This window comes from Scyliorhinus torazame, chromosome 25 (genome assembly GCF_047496885.1).
Source record: "Scyliorhinus torazame isolate Kashiwa2021f chromosome 25, sScyTor2.1, whole genome shotgun sequence".
In the NCBI taxonomy this organism is placed as follows: domain Eukaryota; kingdom Metazoa; phylum Chordata; class Chondrichthyes; order Carcharhiniformes; family Scyliorhinidae; genus Scyliorhinus; species Scyliorhinus torazame.
The window spans coordinates 17,885,858-17,907,878 of record NC_092731.1 but is presented as its reverse complement, the minus strand read 5'-3'; the positions used below and the strand labels follow the sequence as shown (position 1 = coordinate 17,907,878).

At 44.2% G+C, this 22,021-nt stretch overlaps 1 protein-coding gene across 2 annotated transcripts in view; it reads right to left on the bottom strand.

The window, feature by feature from the left end:
- Positions 1-22,021, bottom strand: part of arhgap35a (Rho GTPase activating protein 35a) — a 157,509-nt gene that overhangs the window by 70,997 nt on the left and 64,491 nt on the right. The gene's annotated exons all lie outside the window — the stretch shown is intronic.

Below are 22,021 nucleotides of genomic sequence, written 5' to 3'. Positions count from 1 at the left end.
ATAATTTTGCCATGTATATATCTTGCTCTGCGCGATTTCTCGTTTTTTTTGTTAAGAGGGGAGGGGGTTATTGTTTGTAAGGGAGAAAAATTGTGTTAAAAAACTTTAATAAATATATATTTTTAAAAAACACTTTAAGTGTGATATATTCATATTGCTGAAGGATGTTTCAGAAATATACAGAAAGCAGCTCAGTGAATCCTGCCTCAATGTGATGTCAGATAGAACTGAACTGGTGTCTCACCCGTCCCAAAATACCATTACCAAGGAAGCTTTCAAATACAATGATATTTCACACTATCTTTTAATTTTCAGAATTCCTCACTATTCACTAGAAAGTAGACCTTCAGCAAAGTAGAAATATGACTTTTACCAAGTCCACACATTCCTATAAAACCACAACTATAATCCATATCATGAAATTTGGCTCCATCTTTTACTTATGATCCTCTCCAAAATATTACTCGATGAAACAAGTATTTCTCAGATAATTTGGGAGATCATTTCTGTAAACATCCATTTTCAACAGCAAAATATTCTGCCTTGACTTATCTTTCAAAAGCCCAAAGTCAACTTTTTCCGTTGCAGTTTCAAGCCACGTTTATCATGGTTTCAGTATTACGAGACTCTACGAGGCCTGGTTAACATTACTGCCATGATAATTTATTACGCCAGAAATTGCAACTTGCCAATGCAAAACTATGCTAATCCACCACAAAGTTGAAACCTGGAAATTCTTGAGCATAATTGGCCAGCAAGGTATGCAGGGACAGTGAAGAGAGTTCATGAAGCAGAAGGAGAAAAACAGCAATTTGCTGAGCAGTCCTTGCGGTAGTCAAGCACAGGACCAAGTTTTGTAATGAAGCATTCTGCCAAATGATTTTCACAGTCTGCTCAGGGGACCATCTGACAGGGGCCATCTCCCCCTTTTCCCGCAAGGCCTTGGTGGGATTACTTGCGGACCACTGGCTAATGGACTTGCAGTGAGCGATGTTGCTCTGTACAAACTTGTCCACAAAGAACGGGTGGTGCAGCACTGTCCAATTGAATGGAAATTCCACAACATCATGGCCAGAACCATCAAACACAACATCAAGGACAGATAGAACCTCATCACGCAGTGACACTTGGTGTTTACATGCCAAGGGTCGACACACGGCTTGATACAGCTGCACACAAAGGTGGCCATCAGGAGATGAAGCTGACGTTGGACACATTTTCTCCCTTCATGTCTAGAGATTTGAACATCACATTCTTGCAGACATGGTCCATTTTTAACCCCCAGAGAAGATGGCTCAGTAACGACCCTGGCACGGTCTGGACCAGACCTGCGCCATGTAGAAAAACACAGAACAACTCACACTTCAGGTTCTTACCCACAATGAAGCAAGAGCAACACTTGCACATGCCCAGGTTGTTTCACTATGGCAACATGCTCCTTTCAGTTACCATGACCCCCCTAGACCAGGTTCTCAGCACTTCAGGTAGTTTGAAAGTGATGGGGACAAAGGATCAGTTGGCTTGGTTGTCAAAGAACAGGGCCTCACCCCTGATAATTTAATTTGGGTTACAAGGCCAGTTTGAACTGGTTAACAGTGCTGACAGCAGACCCCAAACAGACAATGTTGTCCATGGTTGTTTTTAATTTGTTCACAGGATGTGAGCATCACTGGCTAGGCCAGCAGTTATTTTTTTTTTAATTGCCCATCCCCAATTGCCCTTGAGAAGGTGATGGTGAGCTGCCTTCTTGAACCACTGTAGTCCATGTGGTGTAGGTACATCCAAAGTGTTGTTGGGGAGTGTGTTTCAGGATTTAGACCCAGTGACAGAGAAGGAACAGTGATATATTTCCGAGTCAGGATGGTGAGTGACTTGGAGGTAAACTTGTAGGTGGTGATCATCCCATGCATCTGCTGTCCTTGTCTAGGTAGTAGAGATTGCGGGTTTGGAAGGAGCCTTAGTGAGTTGCTGCAGTGCATCTTGTAGATGATACTCTCTTCTGCCACTGATGCTCGTGGTGGATGGAATGAATGTTGAAAATGGTGGAAGGGGTGCCAATCAAGCAGACTGCTTTGCCCTCGATGGCGTCGAGCTTGGAGTGTTGTTGGAGCTGCACTCACCCAGGCAAGCAGAGAGTATTCAATCACACTCCTGACGTGTGTCCTGTAGCTGGTACCCAGGCTTTGCAGAGACAGAAGGAGACTTATTCTGTGCAAAATTCCCAGCCTCTGACCAGCTCTTGTAGCCACAGTATTTGTACTGCAGGTCCAGTTGGGTTTCTGGTCAATGGTACCCCCAGGATGTTGATAGTAGGAAGTTAGACAAAGGACTACCAGTGGACGTCATCCATTTGGATTTCAAGAAAGACGCTAAATAAGATAAGAGCCCATGGTGTTAGGGGCTGGCAGAAGGCAGAGAGTGGGTACAAAGGACGTTCTGGCGCTGGAGGGTGTGCAGAGGAGATTCACTAGGTTAATCCCAGAGCTGAAGGGGTTGGATTACGAAGAGAGGTTGAGTAGACTGGGACTGTACTCGTTGGAATTTAGAAGGATATGGGGGGGGGGATCTTATAGAAACATAAAATGCTAGATGCAGGCAGGTTGTTTCCACTGGCAGGTGAAAGCAGAACTAGGGGACATATCCTCAAAATAAGGGGAAGTAGATTTAGGACTGAGTTTAGGAGGAACTTCTTCACCCAGAGGGCTGTGAATCTATGGAATTCCTTGCCCAGAGAAGCAGTTGAGGCTCCTTCATTAAATGTTTTTAAGATAAAGATAGATAGCTTTTTGAAGAATAAAGGGATCAAGGGTTATGGTGTTCGGGCCGAAAAGTGGAGCTGAGTCCACAAAAGATCAGCCATGATCTCATTGAATGGCGGAGCAGGCTCGAGGGGCCAGATGGCCTACTCCTGCTCCTAGTTCTTATGTTATGTTCTTTTCAAGATGGCAGCCAGTGACCAGTTGTGTTCCACCAGGATCAGTGTTGGGACCACAGCTTTTCACAATATACATTAACGATCTGGAAGAAGGAACTGAGGGCATCGTTGCTACTTTTGCAGATGATACAAAGATATGCAGAGGGACAGGTTATGTTGAGGGAGAAGGGAGGCTGCAGAAGGACCTGGACCGGCTAGGAGAGTGGGCAAAGAAGTGGCAGATTGAATACAATTTGGAAAAGTGAGGGGTTATCTACTTTGGTAGAAAGAATAGAGGCATAGACTATTTTTTAAAATGGGAAATGGTTTCTGAAATCTGAAGCACAAAGACACTTAGGAGTCCTAGTTCAGGATTCTCTTAAGGTTGACATACCGGTTCAGTTGGCAGTTAGGAAGGCAAGGTCAATGTTGGTATTCATGTCGAGAGGGCTAGAGCAGGGATGTATTATTGAGGCTGTATAAGACTCTGGTCCAACCCATTTGGAGTATTGGGAGCCGTTTTGGGCCCCATATCTAAGGAAGGATATGGGTACGGGCGGCAGATTTCCTTCCCTAAAGGACATTAGTGAACCAGATGGGTTTTTACAACAATCAACAATGGTTTCATGGTCATTATTACTGAGACTAGCTTTTTAACGGCCACGTTTGCTACCAACAGCGTGCATACTAAGCTGTACGGCTTTACTCTGTGACATCATTGCGAGTGACGGAGTAGGCAGCGGCCAGAAGCCGAGATCTGATCGATTATTAAAGGCAGTGATTTAAAAAGCCTCACTGTTTCCCAAGTCAGTGGAGCAGTGGTGGAATGGAGCTGCGGATCAGGATGGGGAAGGCAGGGGAGGCAGCTGATCACCCGGGGGTGGATGCAGTTCTTGATCACAATCTCCGTATCCTGCGTTTGCAGCTCCAGGGCCTCTTCCTGGTGAAGCAGCTGCGGGAGTGGGAGACTTAACCGTGGGAAGTCCATACCTCAACCTTGCACCCACTGTGGGGCTCAGAGACTGGGTGAACAGCTTCAGGATCCGAATAAGATCCAACCAGCATCATGTCTCCTGCAGTGTGGTCACTGGTCTTTCTACGCATGTGCGGACAAGTATGCACATGCAGATGGATATCGATGGCCATCTTGCATTGATAGGAGATGCAATGCTTTTTTATTCCAGATTAATTAACCAAACTTTCACCAGCTGCTGAGGTGGGATTTGAACCAGTATCCCCAGAGCATTAGCCTGGGCCTCTGGATTTTTAGGCCAGTGACATTACAACTATGCCATTGCCTTGTCCAATGTACAGGAAGAGTACCTCATTGACAGAAAATTGATACAAGCACCAACTTAAAGCCTTCCTGGCAAAGTACACCAAACTGTAAAACCCCTTCGGCTGCAAGTTTGATGTGAAACGAATATTGTAGATGTAAGCTGTAAGTGTAAGGTACCTCAGGGTGTCACATACTGTACTAAAAGAAATTGATCTGGCCTGCAATTTGATCAACAGCCAGAACTATTACGCAATATACTTTTATAAATTTGATGAAGCTTATTTTTGGGGAAAAATAAGTTTGGAATTACAGCATAGAATAGAATTTCAAAATAAATCTAGCATAGCATTCTTCGAGATATTGTTGAACATTCAACACATATCATCTCCAATTAACAATTCTGATAGTTCACCTCTCTCACATAGAATCACAGAATAGAATCAGAGGATCCCTACAGTGCAGGAGGCCGTTCGACCCATCAAGTCTGCACCTGCCCTTGAAAAGAGCACCATACTTCAGCCCACGACTCCACCCTATCCTAGTAACCCTACCTAACGTTTTGGACACCAAGGGGCAATTTAGCATGGCCAATCCACCCAACCTGCACATCTTTGAACTGTGAGGGGAAACCGGAGCACCCGGAGGTGCTGTTTAGCACAGGGCTAAATCGCTGGCTTTGAAAGCAGACCAAGGCAGGCCAGCAGCACGGTTCAATTCCTGTAACAGCCTCCCTGAACAGGCACCGGAATGTGGCGACTAGGGGCTTTTCACAGTAACTTCATTTGAAGCCTACTTGTGACAATAAGCGATTTTCATTTTTCATTTCAGAGGAAACCCACACAGACATGGGGAGAACAGTCACCAGAGGTTGGAATTGAACCCGGGTCCCTGGAGCTGTCAGGCAGCAGTGCTGCCCTATCATAGCACAACTATATTTATGTAGCATCGTTGACATAGTAATATGTCCTACGGTTTCTTCAAAGGAGCATATTCAAAACAACTCTAATGCGATGCCACAAAGGGAGACATTACGCAGATAACAAAAGGTTTTATCAAAGAAGCAAATTTTTTAAGGAGAAATCAAGCGAGAGCAGGGGCAGGATTAGAGTTTAGGGTCAAGGCAGTTGAAGGCACACCAATGAAAACTGGTGATGTGCAAGAGGCTCAAAAGTTGGAGAAATGCAGTGACTGGAGGGTTGTATGGTTGAAAGAGGTGACATAGAATGTACAACATAAAATCAGGCCAGAGTTGAGACATGCGAGGTGGCGCAGGGATTTGTCAATGAGAATGAAATTTTAAATTCACGTATTTGCTGAACCAGGAGCCAATGTAGGTCAACAAGCACAGGGGTGATAGGGGCAGATTTTTTAATGAGCTTAAGTTTGAGAGGGTGCCGGATCCGGGCTAGCCAGGGCAGCATTGGAGAAACAGACAAAACGTCAACATGATTTTCCAGTAACCATTTTCTATCTTTGTTTTATCTTATTCCCATGAATCTCTTCCACTCTCACCGGATTCTGCTGATTGATAATGCTGGGTATACATCCCCATGGGCCAGGAACCCACCACTACCTCATTCAAGTGGCGCAGGTGTGAGTCTAGACAGTGTGTTGCCAGTCTTTCAACAACCAATCCAAATCCAACATGTACCCAATATCCACAGTTTCTAATAAAGCGCAGATGTATTCTGCCTCCTTCCAGCTAACCGCAGAATTTCTACCACTGATGTAGAAGGATCATGCAAATTACCTTTTATTGTTAAGGCCCAATCATGAAGATATTCTATATAGACACGATTTTGAGTCTTCCGAGCCAATAAATTCAGCGGAATGCAGTGTCTAAATTTTCCAGAAAGCAATTTCATCAATTTAGTAGTTGCGAATGAAGTACTTTGCCATCATATTACTGACGCAGTAATGATTTGTCACTACAACTTCATCAAGATACTAAACGCAGGAAGACATGGTGGCGCAGTGGTTAGCACTGCTGCCTCACGGCACCGAGGACCCGGGTTCGATCCCGGTCCGTGTGGAGTTTGCACGGTCTCCACGAGTCTGCGTGGGTCTCACCCCCACAACCCAAAAGATGTGCAGATAGGTGGATTGGCCATGCTAATTTGCCCCTTAATTGGGGGGAAAAAAAGAATTGGGTACTCCGATTTTTTTTTTGGATTTAAAAAAAAATTTTTTTTTAAAGATACTAAACGCATCCTGCAAAAGAATACACAAACTCATTTAATGGCATTTAATCATTCGTAGACAGTATGTAGAGGTGGCCAGATTCCTCAGTATACCAGGCAGATCAACAAAACTAATAATTGCACAGTGGAATGAGTGCCCAAAGCAGACCACAAAAGTATTGCATTGGTTTCGATAAGATCTTAAAGGCCGAACTACGTCACACCTCCTGATGCTTTTAATTAATGCCACTGGGCAAATACTTTGTTTAAAAACAATGTAGACCACTTTAAATGTGAAACTTAAAAATCTCAAACGTTTTTTACGGACAAGCAGAAGAGAGCACAAGAACAGGAATGCACATGGGAAAGACGAAAGGTGGGGTGAGCATGTGATGTATCGATGAGCTGGATCACTTTTTAAAGAAAAAAGATGGAAAACGATTGGACGTTTTTTTGACATAGGGAGGACTGTGTCCGAAAGAAACGCAATAAACAACAGGTTCACCCATCAAACTTCTTCAATTTCCCCACACCATCTTCCCCATTACATACGCGACTCATCTAAAGGCGACAGCTCCTCGTGTAACATGGAATTAACCTTAAGGTTATGCAGTGCTTTATCTTAACATAAAGCATTCTCCAGCAGGAAGACGAGATTCTGGACAGTTGAATGATTGGTGACAACGAAAATGGCCATGAATCGAAAATTCCGTCTGGTCTTTGGAATTCTCTACCCCAGAGGGCTATGAATGCTCAGTTGTCATATATGTTCAAGGCCGAGATCAATAGATTTTTGGACACTTAAGGGATATGGGGATCGGGTGGGAAAGTGGAGTCGAGGTCGAGGATCAGCCATGATTTTACTAAATGGCAGAGTAAGCCTAAGGGGCCAGATGGCCACTCCTGCTCCTATTCCTTTTGTTATGGTCATTGCATTTAAAAACAGGATTTCTAAAATGAGGTTAACCCCCACAAACATGTAATCAAAGAGCAATATGCTGAGTGCAGTGCAGCTATTGAGGACATGTCGCGAGATGAAAGGAGCCTTTTCTCAATTTCCTGACAGCTAGGGTTTTGTAAGTTATTCCCTTGCTGCAGACCATCATTTTGGGGGGAAAAGGTCCCCCTGATATGATGCGCACTCTGGAGGTAGTCACTTTTCACATGCAATCCCAGACAAACATCTAACCGTGGAAGGGACAGATGACCAAGCTTTATCCTAACATTCATACACATCTACCTTTTGGTAAATTTCACTCAATATTCCCAATACTACCCAGGATTATTAAGAACAATTGCTACAACTCTATTGTTGCTCCAGCTCGAATGCACCAATTTATTCTGAACTAAAGCAATTATTTTGAATTTAGTGGAAGAATTGTAACTTGTGTACTTTAGTTCATCCATAAATCTAGGTATTACTAGATAATCAGGGACAGTTAAAGTCTGAGCTATGCAACACCTGATTGCAACAGATTTGACTAATGTGTCCTTATTTCCACATTGGCAAAAAGAACAAAATGGACAACGGTGAGGAAAAGGCTCATATAATTCACAGAGTATTTCAGGCTTAAAAGTCCTCTATTTTTGTCATATATTGCCCTCAACAAAATATAGATGGGCCGTGTATAACTCTATCCAATTTCTTCCCCTCTTTGGACTAAAAAGAAATCCTGTAGACACCCGCTCGAATCGATCAGCATGCTCCCATTTCCGAAAAAAACAATTTACCCCACAAACCTGGTTTACCCCAGCTGTCTAATCTGCAGCGGTCTGGACCCCGCACCATAAAACTCGTTAAAGTAAAGCAATTCAAACCTCTCTGTCCCAACAGTTAATAGGGATGCAAACTTACAAAGTTTCCCTTTTGCTTAGTTTAAGGATCATTTTGATTCTCGCCTCTCCTCCCAAGTATGCACATTCAGTCCTGCAGCGGCCTAAGCTGCATGCAGGCCAAAGATCAACGTCAAACATGGTGCAATGAGCAACAATATCATTAGAAGCAACTGAAAGGAGTCAGGGCCCTAATGGATGTAAAATTAGATTATCTATACGAAGTGGTCTCAAAAGTAGCCACCATTAGCAATGTACAGCGCTCCTATGATCCAATCTTTTGGTAAAATGGTCTCTAATTTTTCTATCTTTGCTCTGAAAGCACTAATTATGAGGTTACGCTCGACAGGCGCTGGTCATCCTTCACTACCGGGAACAAATGGTCTTGTGTGGGGATTATTAACGTGGTCAAACTCAATGTTGCCACCCTCACCCAAGTAAACGCACAATCTGCAAATAAAGATGTAGAGACACCAATATTTCACCAGAGCTTGCGAAATAAACAGATTAAAGAAATTTCTTTTATACCTAGCCTAATTTTATTTTCTGACAAATTAAACAACACTTTTATGAAAAAGTGAGTGATGTCATTAGGGAGCAGGAAGGGGCATTAATTTAGTTAGAGTATATATCGATAATGACGATTGATTCAGCTCAGGAGCACTCAGAATTCCTCCCGACCAGTACTTATCCCTGAACAGTACTCTGGTAGCCACAACAATCCCCCATGGACTTTCCGTACTCACGATTTTAAAATAATTTCAGACATAAAATCATTTGGACAAATCTGGAGACACAGACTAAGGCAGTAATAAAGGAAAATGAAGAACCAGGGGTAATGGAGAGTCCGCGTCTTGAGCACGAGTTGGAGGTGAGCTTGCCGGTCAGAGATGGAGACCGGAGGATGAAACATCACATCATATACTCTTCTGCAGCATCTGAAATGCAGTGAGTCCTTTTAATGCTGAAAAGTGCAATTGTTCCACCTTCCGATTGAGTTCAAGGGTAATTATACATAAGCAGATACACTTGCGTTGGAGACCATGCTAACATTTTATAGAGAAACACCAAGTGCAGAGAGAAATTTCTTCTCTCACGTTAAGTTAGAAGATTCCATGTAATATCTCAACACCACTGATTAAAGAACAGTGTAATTGAAATTGTATTTTTAGAAAATTGAGTGTCAGCAATAGGATCAGGCTCAAAGTCCAAAATTGCATTCATATTTACACACAATGCATTTGATGTCATCCTAAAGTCACACAAACGTAACCTTGGTGGAGGAATGTTACACTGTGGGAGGTACCATCTTTTGGACGAGGCGTTGAACTGACACAAGTAATCTCCCTTGTGTCCAGAGTCCTCATCGGTCAACAAACATCTCTAAAATAGATTAGCCAATCAGTAATCTCATTGCTGTTCGTGGGAACTTGCTGTGTGCAAATTGGCTGCCACATTTCCTACATTACACCAGTCACAGCATTTCAGAAGTACTTCATTGGTGTCAATGCATTTGAAGGTCATGAGTGACAACAGGGATTTTCTTTGAAAAGTACAGGATCAAATAGTAGCATTGGAATTTGTGTTGGAAGTAAATTTACAGGCCACCAAGCACCTTGGAGATCTCTCTCTCCCCTTCCCACATAAGCACAATCTATGTGCATGGATAGGGGCTTCCTCTGGGTCCTGAGTGGTCGACAGTGACATATTTGGGGCAGCACGGTAGCCTTGTGGATAGCACAATTGCTTCACAGCTCCAGCGTCCCAGGTTCGATTCCAGCTTGGGTCACTGTCTGTGCGGAGTCTGCACATCCTCCGTGTGTGCGTGGGTTTCCACCGGGTGCTCCGGTTTCCTCCCACAGTCCAAAGATGTGCAGGTTAGGTGGATTGACCATGATATATTGCCCTTAGTGTCCAAAATTGCCCTTAGTGTTGGTTGGGGTTACTGGGTTATGGGGATAGGGTGGCGGTGTTGGCCTTGGGTAGGGTGCTCTTTCCAAGAGCCGGTGCAGACTCGATGGGCCGAATGGCCTCCTTCTGCACTGTAAATTCTATGATTCTATGAAGCACAACAGTAACTTAAGTCATTTGCATTCTCAATTTTAGATGATTTAGGCCAATGTCTGACAATGTTAGAGTATTAATATTCTGCAATTAAGAATTTTAGAAGTGCTCTGTTAGGACCATAGGACCAGGAGTAGGCTATTCTGTCACTTCTGTCCCACTATTCAATGAGATCATAGCTGATCCGTGACTTGGCCCATATCCCTTAATATCTTGCTGAACAAAAGTCCATCTATCTCAGATTTAAAATTAACTGATCTTGCTTCAACTGCTGATTGCGGGAGAGAGTTCCAACCCTCTGCCACCCTTTCATAGATCATAGAATTTGCAGTGCAGAAGGCGGCCATTCGGCCCATCGAGTCTGCACCAGCCCTCGGAAAGAGCACCCACCCTATCCTCGTAACCCCACTTAACCTTTTTGGACACCAAGGGCAATTTAGCTTAGTCAATCCACCTAACCTGCACATCTTTGGACTGTGGCAGGAAACCGGAGCACCCGGAGGAAACCCACGTAGACATGGGGATAACGTGCAGACTCCGCACAGACAGTGACCCAAGCCGGAAATCGAACTTGGGACCCTGGAGCTGTGAAGCAATTGTGCTAACCACTGTGCTACCCTTTGAGTGAAGAAGTTCATCCTAACATCTCTCGGAATGGTTTAGCCCTCATTTTTAAGGTTGTGCCCCCTAGTTTTAGACTATTCAACCAGTGCAAATAGTTTATCTTTATCTACCCTGCCTTTCCCTGTTAATATCTTGAATACTTTGATTAGATTACCCTTAACCTTCTGAATTTTAGCGAAAACAAGTCCAATTTCAGTAAATCTTTCCTCGTAACTAAACCCCTGTATTCCAGGTATCATTTTTGTGAAGCTGCATTGCACTCCCTCCAAAGCCACTTGCTCCTGGCATTTTAAGGACCTATGCACCTGAACCCCCCACCAAAGTCTCTTTGGACATCCACTGTACCTAACCTCTTACCATTTAGAAAGTAATGTAATGCCCCAAATTTGACTGCCAATCATTAGCTTGCACCATGTCCAGTTTTTAAATGGTGCACGACACATTGCACTTGACAGAAGAGCAAAAAAGCAAAAAGCAATTGTACTTGGCCATCTGGATCTGACTGACTAAGATTCCTGACCAATTGCAGCAAAACTGCACCAGGCACACATTAGAAAGCAATATAAAATAGAATCCTAAATGGAACAATTTATTATTCCTAGGAATGTGGAGCCTTGTAACTTGAGAGCCATTGCATCATGCACAGATTTAATCATTACCCACTAGAGAACTGGGACACAGTTGTTGACAACATTGGCCTTCGACCTCTGGGACCCAGGTTTAAAACAAGCCCGGACTAATTGAATCAGAATCCCCTCTTAATACAGCTGCAAGGCCCTAACGAAAATGGGTTTGAGCTACTTCAATCTTGTGGGCAAAGGGTGTATGCTCACACTATAAAACAGCACAAAGTTATGTCCATTGACACCTAGTATCAGTGCTTCCCTGAAATTCAAGGTTGGAACATTAATGGGGGAATGAGTACCAAAACATGCTCAGAATCTAACCTCTACTACATTGAACTAGGCGTGCTCAATTCACACAAAAAGGTGGAAAATATTCCATTCTTCTTGACTACTCTTCTCAGAGGACAAACATTAAAACAAGCTTGCATTAAAACAAAGACCTCACACAACCAGCTTGTTCGAAAGCTTAAATGTACATTTTGAAAAACCTATTGCTTGTATCCTGATCTGTCACAAAAATGATTGAGTACAAGTTTCAAATAAGTAGAAAAAGAAAGGTCTAAATGCCAAACAGATGGTTGGAATGTTTCTCTACTCTTGTCAGCATTAATTCACTCTTATTTCCCCCACTTTTGATTTCTACACTGAGTTCAACAAAACAAAATCCACTCACATGAAGGGATACAGCTTGATTTTTGCTCAAGTTTCGTACCTCACTCCCAACCGGCTGCATCACAGCCTGGTATGGCAACTGCTCGGCCCAAGGCCGTAAGAAACTACAGAGGGTTGTGAACACAGCCCAGTCCATTACGCAAACCCACCTCCCACCCACCAACTCCGTCTAGAACTTAATACCCCTCCCACCAAGGTTATTCTCTCTTCCAACCTCTTCCATCGGGCAGGAGATACAAAAGTCTGAGAACACACACTAACAGGTTCAAAAACAGCTTCTTCCCCGCTGTTACCAGACTCCTGATTGACCCTCTTATGGACTGATCTAATCTCTTTATGCATCTTCTCCACAGAGTAGTACTACACTCAGTATGCTTCACCCGATGTCTATGTATTTCCATTGTGCATCTGTATGTCCTTTGTTTTTCCTATGTTTTTCATGTATGGAACAATCCGTCTGGATTGAATGCAGAACAATACTTTTCACTGTACCTCAGTACACGTGACAACAAACCCAAATCCTCACCCAGAGGCACGATAGCTACTAACCCAAAATCTCACCAGCTTTCTCATTAAGCAAGCCGTGGGTACCACCAAATGATAACATTATGCTCCACACAGGAATAACCTCCAAATACTCACTATCTTCATTCATAAATGAAGAATGGCAGTTGTGTAGAATACTGCTCACACTCACCAAACCTTTGAGGAGAGATGAGGAGAATTTGCTGGCAGAAGAAATGTTCTCTTATTTATAATTTATTTCCCAAGTGCGAGTCTCTACACCTCATTCCCTACCCTAATCAATAAAATAATCTCGAACTTCACTTGAAATCCCATTATGACCTTCCAGTAGTAGATGAGGAAAAGCTAACCCACATTCCAGTTTAATAGTTGCTCCCTTCAATGCAAGTGCACCAAGACCCAATGCCATGCCCAGAGAGTGATATTACTGAGAAAGCAATATCGGGCAGCATGATAGCACAAGTGGGTAGCACTGTGGCTTCACAGCACCAGGGTCCCAGGTTCGATTCCCCACTGGGTCACTGTCTGTGTGGAGTCTGCACGTTCTCCCCGTGTCTGCGTGGGTTTCCTCCGGGTGCTCCGGTTTCCTCCCACAGTCCAAAGACGTGAAGGCTAGGTGAATTGGCCATGCTAAATTGCCCTTCGTGCCCAAAAAGGTTAGATGGGGTTATTGGGTTACGGGGATAGGGTGGAAGTAAGGGCTTAAGATGGGCCGAATTGCCTCCTTCCGCACTGTATGTTCTATGTTCTAAAGCAAACCATGTGGAACCCCATGCAGCAACCAGCACATGCTACTACTGTTGAAAAGTAAATAAAGTAATTCTTTTGGGGAGCTTAAGCAGTGAGAATGTAGAACCTGTATAGAAGTCATAGCACCATAACCAATATGTTCCAATTTAAGAAATGATACTTATCAAAGGAAAACTAACTTCACTCATGTTCAAAATGGAGTCCCTTTCAATGATTCTTCAGTTTGTAATATTATTGCTGCACCCTCCAATTACAGGTGGCAACTCAGCTGGAATGGAATCTGGCAACCTTGGTTAGAGATAGGGCTCATTATATTGCAAGGCTCTTGTGGAATGTTTTCCAAAGATTTGGATGTCTGAGAAACTTCTTCACCATACTTCAACTGTCTTGAGTGGGAAATCTGAAATAGATGGCTTCAAAATCTACACCAGGTTCAAGGTTGGATGACAGCCCTCACATTATTCACAACCTACCCAACAGTGGCTATTCATCTCAAAAATCAACTTGCCCTCCGGTATTAATATTAAATACTGCCTAGATTAAACCTCTAAACTCAGTTACCTCGGTGCCAAACTAAACTGACCAGAGACACACATGATCTGCAGTTTGCAAATAATTATAGTGTTGTTGCTCATTCTACACCAGATTTGCGAGCCACTATCGTCAAGTTTGCATACAAGAAACTCAGCTTGTCCACGAATATGCTCAAAACAAAACTTGCACCAAACTCACACCTGGTGAGCCAAATATTCCAACTCCCAGATACGAAAGAGACACTCCAGAATTGAGCACTTCCAATAGCTTGGCAGCCATTTCCCTCAATAGGCCACCAAGATGGCAATTAGTTACCATATTCCATTAGAAATTAACTGAAATTTGTAATTAGAGGCTAAAATGATTGAAAGAACTCAATTTGGAAAATTAGATTGAAGTTACTTTTCCTTTGATAAGAAGCATTGCTTACTTTGGAGATCCAGCAATGGATCGGCTACACTTACTCAGGCTCCCACAAAATGTGTTTGACAACAAGGGCCTCTACAAGTCAGCGGTCCTAGTGTGTAGAACACATGTCATCACCACGCTCCTGTACTATAGTGAGATCTGGACTCGGCAACGACACAAAGCAATGCTGGAGAAATTCCACCAGCAATGCCTCCACTGCATCCTCCAGATTCACTGGGAGGGCCATCGGCAAACACATCTCAAGTCAGTTTGTCTTAAGCCGGTTCCACAAACATTCAGGCAAAACTCCTGCAAAACCAATTTTGCTGGACGGGACAACACCCAGAAAAAAGTGTTTTCCCCATCAGGTCCCGATTAGCAATTCGAAAGTGGCTAATGTTCCAGTGGAGGAAAGGGAGAATAGTTTAAAGGCACTCTAAAGCACTCCTTGAAGCATGTGCGACAAATGCAGGATTTTCGATATATTGGATTACAAACATTTGACAATTTAAGGGTTAAAAGCCTGGGTTGTGTGTGACTGCAGTAGCCATGTTTTTAAAAATAATATTGTTTTGCAAGACCAGAAAGCTTTTCGGAGCCAGAGGTGAAATTGACCATTGTAAAAGCCTGGGCTAATGCACTGTTGTTTAACTGAACTTTTGAGTTCAGTTCTGATCTGAATAAGAGTTAACAGGTCAGACAGTTTTCTGTCACAGTAGGATAGTTACAAAAAAGATTAATAGTATTTAATGCCTTGCAGATTTGTCTGAGGAGAAGGGGGAAGCGGAAACAAACCAGTTGAAACAGCTTTTTAAAGACATTCAGCCACAGTTTGCAGGGGTTCCAACAGAGACAAATCTCTTCTGGAAAGCAAGTGTTACTCTGTGCCATTGGAATGTAGGATGGAATGGAAGCTGTAAGATTTTTCATTTCTTGTTAAATTGGGAATATAGAGATAGTAGTTAACTGTATTTAGTAATAATAATACTCTTTATTAGTGTCACAAGTGGGCTTACATTAACCCTGCAATGAAGTTACTGTGAAAATCCCCGAGTCGCCACATTCCGGCGCACGCCTGTTCGGGTACACTGAGGGAGAATTCAGTTGTCCAATTCACCCAACAAGCACGTCTTTCGGGACATGTGGGAGGAAATCAGAGCACCCGGAGGAAACCCACGCAGACACTGGGAGAACGTGCAGACTCCGCACAGACAGTGACCCAAGCTGGAATCAAATCTGGGTCCCTGGTGCTGTGAAACAGCAGTGCTAACCGCTGCTACAGTGCCGCCCAATTGTTTAAGGGGTAATTGGAAGTTAATTTCGGGTGTGATATTAAAGAGTTTAATACGGTGTTAATAATAACGTTTTTTTTTTTAATTCGTTCATGGCGTGGGCGTCGCAGGCTGTGCCAGCATTTATTGCCCATCCCTAATTGCCCTTGGGGGGGAAGATAAGAGTCAACCACATTGAATTAAAATACCAAATCCCTACTTCTTTGTGCAGTGACCCCTGAAGCGAAATATTCTTTCCGCACAGTCTTACAAAATAAACTAAAATATTGGGGTTTCGGTCCAGTATCCCTGCAACTGTTGGGGTCTGGTCTGGGATCGTAATACATGGCAGCAACAACATTAATGGCTGGGAGAAGATTGCTACCAATCATTCAAAATGGCAATAGCTTGCCCACCAAGCTGCATCACACTTTTGAGTCACAACATCTTAATGATGATGGAGAGGGGCGATAGAGAAGGAAAGAAAGGAAGCAAGCAAATACTGCAGTCTGGAACCCACTACCTTGTGGGACGTCAAGCTCTTGTGCCCAGAGGTCTGTGGGCCGAGAATCAACCCGATCTGTCACATGAAGACCGATGACAGAAACTCACTGCCCACAGTAGGAAGAGAGACAGCCTATGACTGAAGACAGGAATGCAACAGAGAATGGAACAGAGGGAATGAAAGAGAAAATGTTGGAAAATCTCAGCAGATCTGGCAGCATCTGTAGGGAGAGAAGGGAGCTAACGTTTCAAGTCCGATGACTCTTTGTCAAAGCTAACAGACAAGAGAAAGTGGGAAATATTTATACCGTGGAGTGAGAATGAAAGATGAGTCACAAAAACCCAGGGAAACTGGGTGCTAATGGCCACAGAAACAAGGGGACAGAGTGCTAATGGCAGTGTCCAGAGAGGGCAAAAGATGTGAAAGGTCAAACAGCAGAGAAACTATCAGAGGGTGAACTGTAGATGTTGGGGGGAGCGGGAAGCAAAGAGGAGAAAGGTGGATAAGATGGGGGGCAGGGGGGGGGGGGGGGGGGGAGAAGAGAATTAAATATATATTAAGAAAGAAATGGTAAAAGACAGTTAAAATGAAATGAAAACAAATGGGTCGCGGTGTGGTATAGTTGATCAACTGAAGTTGTTGAATTCGATGTTCAGGCCGGAAGATGCCTAACCGGAAGATGAGACGTTGTTCTTCCAGTTTGCGTTGAGCTTCACTGGGACGTTGCAGCAGGCCAAGAACAGACATGTGGGCTTGGGAGCAGGGTCTTTTATTAAAATGGCAAGCAAAAGGAAGGTCAGGGTCCTGAATGCGCACAGATCGAAGATGCTCAGCAAGGCGATCACCCAGTCTGCGTTTGGTCTCTCCGATATAGAGGAGACCACATTGGGAGCAGCGAATGCAGTAGACCAAATTGGATGCAACGCTGCTTAACCTGGAATGAGTGTTTTGGGCCTGGGATGTTATGCATGGAAGAGGTAAAGGGGCAGGTGTCACACCTTCTGCGATTGCATGGGAAGGTGCGATGGGTGATGGGAAAGGTACTGGGTATGGAGGAGTGGACTAGATTGTCTCGGAGGAAATGGTCTCTGCGGAATGCTGACAGAGGGAGTGAAGGGAAGATGTGTTTGGTGGTGGCATCACGCTGGAGTTGGCGAAAATGGTGGAGGATTATGCTTTGCATACGGAGGCTGGTGGGATGAAATGTGAGAATGAGGGGGCCTCTATCCTTGTTCTGGGAGGGAGTGGAGGGGGTGAGGGTAGTGGCGTGGGAGATGGACCGCACACTGTCGTGGGCCCTGTCCACAACTGTAGGTGAGAAATCACAGTTGAGGAAGAAGGAACACATTTTCGAAGCACCATTTTGGAAAGTGGCATCATCGGAACAAATGCGACGGAGGCGAAGGACTTGAGAGAAAGGGATGGTGTCCTTACACGTTGTAGGGTGCGAAGAGCTGTAGTCCAGATAGCTGTGGGAGTCAGTGGGCTTGTAGTGGATAGTCTATTGCCGGAAATGGAGACAGAAAGATCGAGGAAGGGAAGGGAAGTGTCTGAGATGGACCAGGTGAAAGTGATGGAGGGTGGAAACTGGAAGTTGATGAATTTTTCCAGGTCCGGGCGAGAGCATGACGCGGCACCAAAATAGTCATCAATGTATCGGTAAAGGAGTTGTGGGAGGAGGCCCGGATCGGCCTGGAACAAGGAATGTTCCACATACCCCATAAAAAAGCAAGTGTAGCTAGGACCCATGCGGGTACCCATTGCTACACCTTTGATTTGGAGAAAGGGAGACAAGTTAAAGGAGAAGTTGTTGAGAGATAGAACGAGTTCAGCCAGGCAGAGGAGAGTGGTGGTGTATGGGAATTGTCCGGGCCTCTTTTCGAGAAAGAAGCGAAGAGCTCTCAGGCTATCCTGGTGTGGGATGGAGGTGTAGAGGGATTGCACATCCATGGTGAATAGAATGCGGTTAGGGCCCGCGAACTGGAAGCTGTCAATATGACGCAGTGCATCAGAGGAATCCCGGATGTAGGTGGGGAGGGAATGGAGCAGAGGAGTGAGGATGGAGTCAAGATAAGAGGAAATATGTTCGGTGGGGCAAGAGCATGCTGACACAATGGGCCTGCCGGGACAGTCCTTTTTGTGGATTTTGGGAAGTCAGTAAAAGCGGGCTGTCCGAGGTTGGGAGACAATGAGGTTAGAAGCCATAGGAGGAAGGCATCCGTAGGAAATGAGGTCACTAACGGTGTTGGAGATAATGGCTTGATGTTCAGTGGTCTGCTCATGGTCCAGGGGGAGGCAAGAGGGAGTATCTAAGAGTTGGAGCTCAGCCTCTGCGAGGTAGAGGTCAGTGCATCAGATGACAACAGCACCCCCTTTGTCAGCAGGTTTGATGACAAAGTCAGGGTTAGACCTGACGGAGTGAAGAGCAGAAAGTTCGGAAGGAGAGAGGTTGGAATGGGTGGAGGGGGGCAGAAAAATTAAGACGGCCAATGTCCTGTCGACAGTTCTCAATGAAAAGATCAAGGACAGGTAATTGTCCCGGCAGGGGGATCCACTTGGAGGCAGAATGTTGGAGCCACATGAAAGGATCAGTGGAACGGGGGGAGGATTCTTGCCCAAAGAAGTGGGCACGGCGACGAAGGCGACAAAAGAAGAGTTCAACATAATGTTGAGCCTGGAATTCATTGAGGTGGGGACCTAAGGGTACAAAGCTGAGTCCGTTGCGGAGAACAGCATGCTCAGCCGCAAGAGAGGGGAAGGTCGGAGGGTATGGTGAACATGCGGCAAGGGCTGGGAGAAATGGGGTATGAGGGATTGGGACTGGTGGAGGGCCTGGGATGGGCTGTGGTGTTGAAGCTTGCGTTCCTTAACATCTGTAAGAAACAGGAAGATTCTTTTTAAGGCGTAGAATGATGCGAAGGATGAAATGAAACTGGGGACAGGGACATCTTTGAGAGAGACTAAGACGGTGCTGCTGGAGAGAGATGTCGAGTGTTTTCATATGGGGTGGCACGGAGTGTGGCTTTCAGGATGCGGCGAGAGCAGCAGATGGCAGAATATTGTGTATCCTGGAGGTAGCTGTAATCCTGGAGGTTACATGCAGGGGGGAATTTAAGTTGAAATCCCCGTGGGGTAAGTCGGAGACGAAGACAGTCACTGAGGAAGTAAATATGGCTGTGGGAGCGAGTCTTGGTAAATATCTTGTCCAACAAACACTAAGAGAGAAATGGAAAGCAGTGAAGTTGGATAGTAGGGGAGGGACTTACGGAAATCCTGTCGGAGAGAAGAGCAGTACTTCTTCAGTACTTCTCTTTCATTTCAGATTCCAGCATCCGCAGTAATTTGCTTTTGAACAGAGGGAAGAACTACGCTTCGAAAGGACAAGTCGACAAGCAGACAAGCATCAGCAGCTGTCAAATATCTCACCTAAACAGCAGCACAGGGCTAAATCGCTGGCTTTGAAAGCAGACCAAGGCAGGCCAACAGCACGGTTCAATTCCCGTAACAGCCTCCCCCGAACAGGCGCCGGAATGTGACGACTAGGGGCTTTTCACAGTAACTTCATTTGAAGCCTACTTGTGACAATAAGCGATTTTCATTTCATTTCTCAAGTGAGAGTGTGTTAAGAAGGGATTCTACCACCGGGTGCTCTGCAGCCAACACCCATTCACATGTGCATTTTCCAGTGCGGTTTAACATTATATTGAACCAATTCAGAAATGTTACACTTATTTCTCACATACTAGAAATAGTCAGTTGCTTTCATGACAAAGGCTACTTTCTATCGTGAGGCAAGAGTGACAAATGCAAGAGAAAGAGGAAAGAAAAAAGAAGGGGCGAGGGAGGGAAAGAAAGTGATAAAAGAGCACATGCAAGCACAGGACTGTCTGTGATTACAGGGCCAGAAACAGAAAACTAACGAGCCACAGAAGGTCAAAAAAAATGAAATAAATAATTTGAAATTTTCTTTAACTGACTGAGGTATCAAAACTAAGTCACTTAGTTATTTTGTAAAATCACTCCTGCACCATGAACGTGCAATTCAAAATCTTTTGAAGAAGTCTTTTGTATAATCAAGTTGGGCTACTAGTGAAGATGTTGGCATTCAGCCTCTGCAAGTTGGGAGTTTATATGCCAGACAGCATCACCACCCTGGTCAACAGGTTTAGACGGCGCCGGAGCGTGGCGACTCTCGGTGAGCTCCCCCCCACAGATCCTCTTCCTACATCTCTTATCCTATGTTTTTCACGTATGGAACGATCTGCCTGGACCTTATGCAGAACAATACTTTTCACTATGCCTTGGTACATGTGACAATAAATCCAAATCTAATCTAACCAATTTAGTCTATTTGTGCAGTATCTTTTCAAAGTTGAAACTTACCATTAAGCAGTTGGCAAACACAGAAGAACTTCCAAATTTTCTTTCAACAAAAGCAGCTGTTACTAAACACTTGAGATGGTGTTGAGCACAACAGATCTCAGATGGTGTACAAATATAGCTGCATTTTAGCTTGGCTCAACAGATGACACTTCTGCCTCCAAATTACATGGTTGAGTGTTTCAATTTCACATCGGAACTTGGAACACAATCTCGACTTATACTGAGGGACGAGTTGCTAAACTAAAGATCCATCTGCCTGCGCTGCTGGACAGTAAAATTCCAAGAGAAGTACTTACAAAAGAGCAGGACGTTCTTCCAATGTGCTGTTTAATATGAGCTTTCCTCAAAGTAACAGCATCAAAACAAAAACGCTTCCCTCATTCTCTCTCGCTATATCAATTTGTGGCAGTTCCTTCAACTACCTTTCCCTAAACTGCTCCACCCCGCTACTCTTTTAAGACTCTCTAAAACCTCTCTCTTCCAAGCTTTTAGTAATCCATCGCAAATGCTATTACCTACTCCTCTGGCTTGGTGCCAACGTTTGTCGGATTGTGAAATGCCTTGTGGCTTTTTCAGACATTAGTGGTGCTGATAAATGCAAGTTGTCCTACTGTATCCATTTTCAACAAGAGATATCGAACTTACGCTAATAAGCTCTATTGTTGCTACAGATCTCCTCTTGGGCGATACTCAATTAATCGCCTTAAACTACTGCCAACAGCATGATTTGTCACTACCAGTATTTGAGCTACCTTTGCAACACAAAATATTCTCCAGGTACATATGACAATGTCTGTGAATTGCAGACAGGGTCTCTACAGGTCAAATATACCAGATAACAAAAAGATTAATGGGCAATATTACACTTTACTGAAACACTGAAAACACTAAACCAACATCATGCTTACTGTTTATCTATTGGAAGTGGGAGATGCTGGAAAGCCAGAATTTATCACCCGTCCCCAATTACCCTAGAGAAGGTGGTGCATAGCTGCCTTCTTGACAACTAAATTGCTTGCAGGCCATTTCGGAGGGAAGTTAAGAGTCAACTACATTGCTGGTGGATCTGAAATCACATTTAGGCCAGATAGGGCAACAACAGCAGATTTCCTTTCCTAATAATTCCATCTGGCTCACTCATCTTTTCTGACAACCTGTTAGTTATATGGTTACCATTACTGGGACAGTACTAATTTCCTTTAATTCCAGATTTATTGAAGTTAAATTCCCATAGGTCATTGTGGGATTTGAACTAGTTTATCATAGAAGTTACGGTGCAGAAGGAGGCCATGCGACCCAGAGTCTACACCAGACCCTGAAAGAACACCCTACTTATGCCCAGCAACCAACCTAACCGGTAGAAACTAAGGGGCAATTTAGCATGCCCAATTCACCTAACCTGCACGTCTTTGGACTGTGGGAGGAAACCTGATCACCTGGAGAAACACAGACA